This window comes from Struthio camelus, chromosome 9 (assembly GCF_040807025.1).
Source record: "Struthio camelus isolate bStrCam1 chromosome 9, bStrCam1.hap1, whole genome shotgun sequence".
In the NCBI taxonomy this organism is placed as follows: domain Eukaryota; kingdom Metazoa; phylum Chordata; class Aves; order Struthioniformes; family Struthionidae; genus Struthio; species Struthio camelus.
The window spans coordinates 10992026-11002273 of record NC_090950.1 but is presented as its reverse complement, the minus strand read 5'-3'; the positions used below and the strand labels follow the sequence as shown (position 1 = coordinate 11002273).

The 10248-nt window shown below is 39.5% G+C and overlaps 1 long non-coding RNA gene across 1 annotated transcript; it reads left to right on the top strand.

Annotated features, from left to right (window-relative positions):
• Positions 1 to 1700: 1700 nt before the first annotated feature.
• Positions 1701 to 9038, top strand: LOC138068178 (uncharacterized). Its single transcript, XR_011142842.1, has 3 exons — positions 1701 to 1796; positions 6008 to 6170; positions 8275 to 9038. It is a non-coding gene; the product is annotated as an uncharacterized lncRNA (long non-coding RNA).
• The last annotated feature ends 1210 nt before the right edge of the window (positions 9039 to 10248 follow it).

Here is a 10248-nt window from a genome sequence, read left to right as displayed (position 1 = left end):
AAGTTTCCTGAAAACAATTAGGATCACCTAAATAAGAGAAGGAAAGGATAAATCGGGTCCCCAAAACTTAGGCAATATTGAAAAGCCTGCAAAGCACCAGAGAGAAGGAACGGACCGCGGGAGACGCCGCCATCTCCGCTGTAGCCTGAGATTCTGCCGTTGGCATTTGTCAACGATTCTGGAGTTATCAAACCGGAACGAAATTGTTCTATAACTACGGCTAAACAAAAATACCCCGTAGGACGTATGTCTGTGTCTCAGCTTCAGCAAAATAGCTTAGTAAACTATTTCTGCGCTTTGCTAATGAATTGATGCCCACAATTTCAATTGGTCACAAATACACAGATCTACAAGGCACCATCCTCTCACTGCTTAGGGCAGCGTAATGATTCAAAAGTAGATCGGCACAGCTTTAAGGGTAATTTTTTCCCCCCTATATACTTAATTAGGCTTCCTCTTAAAGGCAACATTAAATGAAGAAAGGGTTTTTCTTCCCGCCAGCATCTGTTTTCAGAGGACACTTAGCATGGTGGATGCTTTCTGTTACGGGTGTCTCTCTCTCTCTCTCTCCCATTGATGAACCTGCCCAAACAGCAATGTTTTGGGGACTTTTATCTCAGTTCTGTGAATTAATCATACATATAGTTCCTGGAGAAAACTGATATATGTGCTTTCACAACATTCTAGGTAAGTACTAGACGGCACTCAAAAATGCTGTAAAAAGCAAAACATTTTTTTAACCTTAAGAAACATTAGCTCACACAGCAATGTCTTTCTTGAACAGCTCTTCTACAACTAAATAAGAAATGAGTATGCTTGGCAAAATATGGCATTTTTACTTACATTACCTCCAACACTGATCAGTTTTGAGTTTGTTTTGACTAAAAAATCATAAAGCGACAATATTTATCTTTTTAGGACTTCTTAATAATTTCCTAGGAAGTGACCGATCACCACGAAATAACAGGGCTTAGAGCTCATAGCAAGGAGCATACTAGGAGCTGCAATAGAACAGAGAGACACGAAACACTTAACTTAAATCTGACAGGTCTCAGTGGCGAATCTACCTTCTAGAGTCTGCTTTCCCTAGGAGCAAAACAATCAATTCCTACCATTCGTTTACATATTTCACCTACACTTACATGTGTTAACCTGAACTGGGAAGTGGAAAATGAGAGTAAAGACTGAGAAATAATGTAAAGTATAAGGATCTCAGGATGTGTCTTCAAATGACACAATTCAAAATAAATAAGGACACCATTTGAAGAGCCACCCCCAAACAGTTTATAATGTGAGACTATCTCATAACCAAGCAAAAGCACGGTTCTGCTTCAGTGTTTTGTATAGGCGCTTGAAGACCTGGTTAAGGTATTAAAATATCAGTGCATACTCCTTAGCCACTTTCTGTAACTAGTAGAAAAACAAATCAAATAGGCTTTCTGTGTAGGACCAGCTGTATCAGTATAGGTGGTGCAACTGGGAGTAGACACTTGCTTAGGGGAATGACAGGGAAAGACATAAATAGAAACAAGGAGTGGAAAGCATGTGCTCTCCTGCCTTGACATTCAGTGACGTGTGACAGCATTTTGCTGAAACCACCAATGGGGCTGCGAGCTTGGCAATGAGGGCTGGGAAATGAAAGCAAGACCTGGATGAGGAAAAAACATAAGAAATACCGCAGCCAAAGCATCTGTCAACTTGTTCTTCTCTCTCTTCTGCCAAGGTGATAAAAGCATTCAAAATTTCTAGCTCATCCACAAGTCATCTATGATCCTGAGCGTTTTTAGCAGTCAGAGGTATGTACCATGTTGTAGAGTAAGAAATATTATTTTAATCGTTCAGCTATAACTGCTGAAGGCAGAAGATGAAATCCTTGCAAACTTAACATCTGTTTTTCAAATGTGTTTGATTTTTGAACTTATGTAACAGAAGTCTTAAATACACACTCATAGACTCGTGTAAGGCAAAGTCTTGTAAATCTATTATAACTAAAAAGTTTGGCTTTCCTAATTAAAATCAATCAATACACAAAAGGAGCAAAACAATCAGTTTTTGGATTTCATGTGGAACCGCGAACACATAGAACACTAGTTTCAGGAGTCTTCTCCACAAATGTGTCTCCGCAGAATCTACTTGCCTTTTTTTTTTTTAAAGCTCTCTTCTTCCCACAATGTGTAGGCATACATCATTGGTAATGATAAAACATACCTTTTCAGCATAAGATTAGTACCTGTGGCAAGTGAAAAGAAGTTTGCAACGCCTTGCTGCTACAATTTATATCCAGCCAGCAGCTATGCACATGTAAGAAATTATATTGGGTACTTTGTAACAGACAGATGCAAAAAATGGCTTATTCTAAGAGCAAGTTTTAAATTATAACAGGCACACGAAACGAACAGGGTTCATCCAACATCTCATACTGAGGCCAGGAAGTTCTCCATCCTTGTGTGGGTAACTCAGAATAGACAGAGAAGAGCAGGAGCTCTTCCCACAGCATATCCCAAAGGGCCACAAACCTTCCCAGGCCAGTCCTCTGTTTTCTGAAGGCACACAAACCATGTGAGGAGTGGGCTGCCAGCTCTCCATGAAGCATTGGACCTCTGAGAAGCTAGTTTCTCCCTTGAATTCTGCTGGACTCGAGTGGATTCAAATCACCCCAAATCACTGTGATAAATATTGCTGTTGAGAAGCCTAATGGAGTAAGTGTGTTACTTGCCTAATAAGACTTTCCATGGTCCTAAGGCCTGAGTCCTCAGCGAATACTTTATTAGCGTTTGTTCCTTTTCTATAATTGGTGTAAGAACAATAGGAGGATTTTAATCAATACTCTGAATTTCTCGTCTTAAACTTTCAATTTCTCCGTGCCCGCACATGAAGTTCAACATAGCCTTTGAACGTGCAAAACTAAATCCAGAGCTGTGGATTAAGTGCAAGCTTTCTCCATTTCTGGTATGCTCTATCCTAAAATCTGGAAAAAGAACAGCAGGAGGAGTTCTAACATAAATAAACATGCAGTATCTGGAAAAATGATAGAAGAATAGTAAATCTATAGCAGTAAAATAACTGTAAATAACAGCCATCAGAGGGACTATCTTAGGGCCAAAGATAAATAAATATCTACTAGTTTTCACTCAGTCAAACAAAAAGGGGTGGCATTACCAGTTTTTCAAGTAAATCCTCCAATATCCTTTCAGTGGAAATGTTGCTGCTGCGGAAAACTCTTTCTCTGTGAATCGGTGGCTTGCAATTGTGCAATCCTTACCGGAATCAGTGTGGACAGAATAGAGACCTAGCTCAAATGCTGAAAGATCAAGTTAGTCATGATTAATGTCATCACATGGAACAAGTATCTTTGGAATGGAGGAAGCAATGATTGATTCTCCAGATTTGTATCAAGAATTAGAAAGTGAAGCAACACTTTCAAGAGATATACATTCATTTCTGCTCAACAGAAAGTGACCTGGAATTGGTACAGATGCTTCATCGTATCTTTACCGGGCAGTCAGCTTGTGTAAAATGTAGGGCTTGCACTGATGAGAGTTCACTAATAAGTAACCAGTGCACAGCATAAAGACCACATGCACAAAGAATAGGCCTAAAAATTCAGGCATCAAGACATAACAAAAATGAACAACTACTTTGATTCAGATCAGAAAGACAGAGATGATATAAAATCCTTCTAGACAAGTGTTGAAAGAAGAAATGATAATTTTTAAAAACTCCACAGAATTAAATATCGAGCTAAGTAATAAATTCAAAAGTTTGGCAGAAAAATATATATATCAAAGGAGAATTTTAAAGGCATTTACTCTCAAAGGTGAAAGGGACAGATATCAGATAGCAAGGAATATAGAATAAAGCACAAAAAGGTAAGGAGAACCCTGAAAACTGCTTGAATACAGTGAAGAATGCTCAAATATAACAATTAGATAGAAATTATAAAGTAATAAGGCTCACAATGAGCATGACCTAAGTTTTTTAGAAGGGAGAGCAGGAGATGATAGTCAAACAATTACTGAATATGACAGTAACATATTTTCAGCCATACCAAGGACAAAGGTAATAACAAATAACAGAAAAATATTGCACCTTGATGAGAAAAACATCTGTCTGCTTTTTGCAGGAATTTAGTATACCCAGAAAAAGAAGCCTCCTTGAGGCTGAGAACATGGCCAGGTTTTAGACGTACCAGAAACTTTTCTGCTTTGCTGTAGGGCGAGTAGAAGGGCAGGAGGCCTTGTGCTAAGTGTAAGGATGCGAGATGCCAGGATGCTGTGTTGGATCATCAAATGGAAGGGGGAAGAAGCCCTTCTGAAAGGCTTCAAGAAAAGCTGGAAGTATCTTTGTGGTTCTGTGCCATCTTGGCCATTCTGCCCAACCGAGACTGAATATTTTAGTTATTCTAGGACAGGGTTGGTTCTACATCTTCTTAACTCTGTCCCTGAGTAATATTTTTAAATATTGGAAAACTACAGTGGGTATGGTCTAATACAATTCATGGCGTACAGGGTAAAATTTGCTCTTCTGCACAGGCAATCTCTTTGTCTAAAGTGTTGATTGCTGGAGCAGATTCTGCACTCCTAGTGTACAAGAGGGATTTTTTTCCTGTTTTGGTTCTAAAAGATTCATCATAGAGTCTATCCAAAGTAGGCAGTGAATGTGCCTGACAGAAGGGTGTACTGATTATAAATTAATAGCAGGTTTTGGAAAAAAACATTTTGAAAGCATCATTTTGCCCCTATATAAATCCTCGCTTTGCACACATCTTAAGTATAGCACGCAGTTCTGGTCTCTGCATCTCAGTGACATAGAGGAGGTAGAAAAGATAAAGAAAAGGGTAACTCAACAGAGGCTTTAAGACTCTCAGTCTCAAAGACTGAGCAAGAGAGGGAATACAAGGTTGTTCAGAGAATCCGAACCTAAAGATTTTGAGCATTATATCAAGCCCTTCAGTTAAGAAGTTGTTCGAACGTCCAAAGGCGTTTCTGTTCTGAAATTTGTGCTTCCTGAGCAGACAGAATTGGGCTGCAGACAGAAGATACCACACAGAGGTCTCAAGGAAGATTAAAGCATACAGGACCAGTAAAATGTTACTTTTCTGAGAAATTAAGACATGACAAGACAAACAAACAAACGTAAGAAAGATCATAGAATCATGAATCATCAGCAAAAGGGAAGATAATTTTTTCTGAACAAATGTTTGAAGGAGACATGAGAAGGATATTTGGCAGAAGACTGGAATAAACAAGATTGTTTATATTCTAGCATCTAATGATGAGCAAACCAAGCTCCAGAAATCCTGGAGCTCTGGAAGAAACCTAGGGAGTGTTGCTGAGTTAGAATGAACTTTTAGCTATGAGAAATACAGGGAGAAGGAGGACTGGACCTAGATGAAGTCCTATTTAATCCTACTTAGTAAAGTTTTCCATTAAAAGTGTTTGCCAACAGTAACGTTAAAAAATAAATAAAATGCAGCTGTAACAATAAATGTATGTTACCTCCACGAAAGGGTTAAGCAGTTTTCAGAAGCTGCTAAACAGACCCTGCACTGATAAGAACAAATGGGAATTTTTTTCTTCCTTATGAAGCAGTGTTCTTAAAATAATTCCCTTGCCAATGCTTTTGTGAGTGGTGCTCCGAACAAACTGGTCTTAACAGGTTCTCCCTCGTTCAGACGGCCTACTCTGAGCTTGTCTGGCCATGAGGTTGAATAAATCTTTTAATTAAACTTTTTTTTTTTTATAATTCACTGCCAGATCTCTCAGTAACTACTGGCAATAAGCTCCTCTCTAGTATATTATTTATAGCTAGAAAGGAGAGATAATTGATCCACAGCTCCATCAAGACAAACTGTGCAAACAGAGGTGACGTGCAGCTTTAATTGTCCAGGGTCCGGTTCTTTACGCCGAGACTGCTGGATGCCACTCCAGCGCCACAAAACGGCCATAAATTGAGATTTCCTGTTTATGTGGGATACTTGCACTAAAAGACATCTAATATCTTCCAGATACCTTATCAGATGGGTTGTCCTGCAGGGAAATAGTGAGACAGCAAATTTGTCTCACCGCTGGCACACATGAGGATCCAGTGACTTCAAGCACAGAAGCAATGCAGCTGCTGCCATCTCACCTCCTCCTTCCAATCACTGATGTAAAAGGCTTAGGCTAAAGGTGCGTAGCTGCCGCCTAATTCAATCTGTACTTCATATGACTGAGTCAGAGGAAAAAAAGCTGTGTAAATAACTGCTTTTCTAGGACTCTGATTTCTGAATGGACTATAAAGGGGTATAAGGTGCAAAATATTCTGTTCTGGAAAAAAACATTTTGAAAGCACTATTATATAAAATTTTGCCACTACATAAAACCTTGCTTTGCACACATCCAAAGTACAATATGCGTTCTGGTCTCTGCACCTCGAGGACAGAGAGGAGTTAGAAAAGATAAAGAAAAGGGCAACTAAACACATCACAAGGATGTGCAGCTGCCATATAAAGACAGACTAAAAGGCTGGGACTGTTCAGTTCAGAGAGAAGGCGGCTGAGGAAGGATACGATTGAGGTTTACGAAATCCTGAAGGTTATGGAAGGTTGTGCAGCTATGAACGCAGAACTATTCATCAAATTCTGCAGTACTCTAGCTAGCATTCACTGGCATATAACTGGCATTCACTGAATCTAGTAGGAGATTGGTTGATTGGTTTAGAACAGCCAAAAAAGAAAATATTTCTTCACACCATGGGTGATAAACTTCTGGAGCCTGCTGTCACTGGCGTTCCTAGAGGCAGATGGTATCAGCAGGTTCAGAAAGGAATTCAGTAATCCTTGGACAACAGCTCCATTAATGGATGCTGAAGAGAGCGGGCGGGGATGTATCCTCTGGCATCCCTAATGAAACTGTGGAGGCTGGGAGCACTCACAGGGATGTGTGGCAGCCAGGCTGCTGCAGCCTCCCTAAAAAGCATGTCCTTTCTCCACAGTTTGAGAGAGAATACTGGCCCAGACGGACTGTTACTCTGACCTAGTAGGGTATTTCTTACGGTTTTAAATCTTCGTGTTTTGTTACAACTGAAATTAAACACCAGTGAGCCCAGTTCTATTACACTTCTTAAAAATCAGGTTTTGAAACAAAATCAAGATATGCAGTAACTGCAAACATCAGCGTGACACTTCTTACTTTAGTTCTCTGCTTGCTCTTGGGATTTTTTCTCCTTGGGTTAAACAGTTTGGAAATTCAATATATCAGAAGTAGCTTTTTTACCTGAAGGTGTAAATTTATTTAATCAGTAAAAGAAGTTTTATCCAGCCTTTGGACTGTACAGAAGTGGTGAAGTTCTATCTTTACAGAAATTCTTTAATTCATATGTAATAACTTGTGAGTGGTACTCATGTAGCAAGTTTCAGAACTGAACTGCTTATCTTGTGTTCCTTAAAAATATAGTTCTGGATTATTTTGCTTCCAATTTCCAGCCAAGCAGAGCATATACACTAAACCACATGTCAGCAGATAACTGACAGCCAGATATTAGTCACAGCAGTAAAATGCTTGCTGATGGCCCTTTCATTCTGTGAACACAAGGATTTCAGTGCTGTTTCCTAGATGTACCTCATTTCCTAGAACTACGTAGTTCACCTACAGCTCTCATAATTGTACCAAAAGCACACCCTTCTGTTCTTTAATAGCGTAGTGTGAGTGTTGGAGGGGGTTTTACTACTTTATAGGTTTACCAAAATTAAGGAACATATTCCTATTAGCATATGATTTACTCTACATCTTAACTTTGCTAATTCCTTTCTTTTCTCTGTCCTATTTGTTCTTATGTGTTTTTCCTAAGGTGGCCTATCTCTAAGAATGGAGACTGATAAACGTCTGCCTGTGAATGTTCCAAACCTGTGTGGTTATTTCATGAAAACTGTATCTTCTTACTAGCTTAACTTAATTAAAAAGAGCATGGCGTGTGCTAAAAGTTTAGGTTCTAAATCAGCTGCCCTTGAGTCTTCCTGAGAATATTCTCTCTTCTGGGGAAGTTGAGGGGTACGTGCTTCCAAAATTGTGCTTCTTATTTCTTTGTGGAAAAATACAAGCAAAATAAACAGAAGTTGACTATACATAGTTCTTCCAAATATGCAAAGTAAATAAACTGAAAGCTTAGACTGTTGGTTCTAATTCATATAATTTATTCTGCCTTCATATAGAGGTAAAGAAAATGTTAGGGAGATGTCATTTTCTTCCCGAAACAACAGCGTTCCTTTTGTTTCTATTTCCAAATGAATTACAGGTATCTGATATTAACTGACTTGGATCCAAGAAGGAGAGAACACCACCACTGGCTTGACTGAGAGCCACTCACACAGAAGTGGTGCTAGGTGTCGCTGATTCGATTTTGAATAGACTTGCCCTCACTTTGTCTAGAGCATACACTTTGCATTTTTCTGCACATTAGAGGAAATCCGGCTCTGTTTTCAAGACGGAAAGAAGAAATCAAAGATCTACCTGCACAGAGCTGGATATTGTCTAGTTAAGTTTGACATCCAGTTCCAAGACTTTACCAGTGCCTCCCAGTTGCAGCATTATGAGCTGCTGTTTCCCTTCTTCCATACCGCACCCAACTGCATGGCGATTTCCAGAGCTGGCGTGAACCCTTCAGTGATGAATGCTTTTCACAGAAGGGAACTGTTCTGCCTTTCTCAAAGACATTTCTATTTTACTCTTCAAAAAAAAAAAAAAACAGGAAAGTTTCTGAGATCCAGGATAGGCCTTCTGATTGCTTCTGAAGGTCATATATCTGATTTTCTTGAGCAAAAGTGGTTATTACAATAAATTATTTGTAAGCATTTGGGACTTGCACCATTGCAGTAGGAAAACAATATGCTGGAAAGTTGTCATGTGAATTGTCCAAAGATTCTCCAGCCAGGACTGGATTTCTCAACACTAGAGAAAATTCTGCTGTCCCTTAGGCAACAGCTCAGGTGCAAGAAGTGAAGCATGAAATCTAACTACTCTGAGCTTGCAAGGTCCAAAGAATTGACCATAAAATTACTCTACCTTTTTGAATATTCATCCTCCCTATTGGATTGATTAATTCCAGTGACTTCACTTTTAAGCTTCCCCTTCAACAGTATCATTCATATGCACAAATATGTGTTAAACGAGTGGGCCAAATTCAGCACTGTACATTGGGCATAACTCTTCCAAAGTCAATGGACATTTGCAACAGCTGAAAAAGTTGCTCACCAACTCTCTGTTAACTTAAACTAATGTTATAGAATAGACCTGACAACATCTTGAAAAACCAACTTCCCACCTTTTGTTTTTCTAACACGTTAGCTTTCCCTCCCTTATGGGAGGAGGACCAACACTGACCTTAATTTGAGACGAAAGTGTTTCCACACTGCAGCACTGCTGTGGTGTTCTGAAAGCTTTGTAAGCAACGGGCGCGCAAGAGAAAGGATAGAGTTTGTGCTCAGTATAAAGAACTGGGCATCGCATGTGAATTAAGCAAGTCATTTCAGTGAACATCATTGCATGGGCTGCTAAATACATGCTGGCCACTGTGGCCTGGTGTTGCAACAGTGCTAATCCAGCCAGTCAGAAAACTGCGCTAACAGGACTTTGCTATTTTTGATGACCAAACAGACTTGCTTTCAGGTAGCAATATCTCTGCCAATAATTGTTTTATGCTTTGCAAATGTATCTAAAAGGACAGCACAGACTACCTTTATTTTTTCTGTTTCTCAGCACACAAAATTAAAACCAAGTTTTCTCTCCTTAGCAGCGCTGTGAGGCTAGCTTCACTGGTGCAGTAGCTGAACATCACGCACTCAGCATCTGGGGACCCTGGGAACTATTGCAAATGAAGTCAAGTAGTGGTCCAAGGGTTGCACACACATCTCAAAGTCTAAAGCTTGGTGGTTGCTTCTATTTGTATCAGTTATGCCACTGTATGTACCTATTCGGGAATGAGACCTGTTAAGTCAGAGCAAGTGAAAACAGAATTTGTCCCAAAACTACACACACTTTCTGATTTATAGCGGACTCAATCGGGGAACTAAATTGAAAAGTTTCTCTTCAAAGCAGAACTGAAATAATACCATTCTCCCCACACCTACTTTATACCAAAGGTCACTTTTTTTCCCCAATCTGGTGGCCAGGTAAAGCCATCGCAGTAGCATATTTTGTGCGCAAAGTACCTCTGTGATATGAATAAAACTAGGTAGGGGTGAGAGCAGATTACACCAGGAAGCAGAAAAGC